The sequence below is a fragment of the Otolemur garnettii genome, unplaced genomic scaffold (genome assembly GCF_000181295.1).
Source record: "Otolemur garnettii isolate 467f Iridium unplaced genomic scaffold, OtoGar3 scaffold00040, whole genome shotgun sequence".
In the NCBI taxonomy this organism is placed as follows: Eukaryota; Metazoa; Chordata; class Mammalia; order Primates; family Galagidae; genus Otolemur; species Otolemur garnettii.
This window is the reverse complement of record NW_003852435.1, coordinates 14,693,796-14,694,725: the sequence shown is the minus strand read 5'-3', so window position 1 is coordinate 14,694,725 and position 930 is coordinate 14,693,796.

Below are 930 nucleotides of genomic sequence, written 5' to 3'. Positions count from 1 at the left end.
GCAATGATTCTGGTTGGATTAGCTAAGGAAACTGAGGTCAGAGACTTTTGATACACTGATCAAGATCACAGCACAAGACAATGGAGAATTCTTGATGAAAATTCATACCTGTCTGATGCATCTATATTGATTTCAGAAAGCACCATGAGTTTCTTCTAGAAAATCTTGTAAAAGCCCCCAATATCATAACCAATCAGACATCTAAACTTCCTTTTCTCTCTTATAGTCTATGATGTTTCTCTGGACCATTAGTAGGATGAAGTGGAAGATTTTTCTATCTAGAATGCTTCTGTTAAATTCTAGTTTTCAGAAACTCAAACTCTGTAATGTTGGAGTTTCAGGGGTTTGGTTGCAATCGACCAATCTACTCTGAATAAGTGGCAGCCCTTACTCTCTGCACCCAGTATTAACCATGTGCCCCAATATAACTTTGTACAGGTCTTGGATAACTTTATATCCAAGTCCTGGATAAATTTGGTCACCTTTCTTAAAATTTATGGTGGAATTTTTACATTTCAAAGCTTTTACTGCCAAAGGAAAAGTTGATGGTCTTACACATTTAATACATATTATTCTGTATTAACAGAATTCAGATTTTAGGCAGTAAACTTAAAGAAGAATGTCTTTACATTCTGAAAATCAATCCCATTTATAGCTGCTCTAGAAACTAAATCTGGTTATCCTTTGTTACAACACTGAGTTCATTCCTACAGCTGATTGCATTTTGATGTCTTTATATCATGAGTTTCTGATCGTAACTCCCAGGATTTAGCCTCATAGTAAACAAAATAGTTCTAAAAGCCATAGCTAAAGCCATGGCTCACTCTTTATTTCTTCATTTATTATCATAAAGTAAACATTTAGTTATGTGAGCTTTGTCACACAGTAGTTAGATTTTGTGTTCATTGGAATTATGGCTTGAATACATGT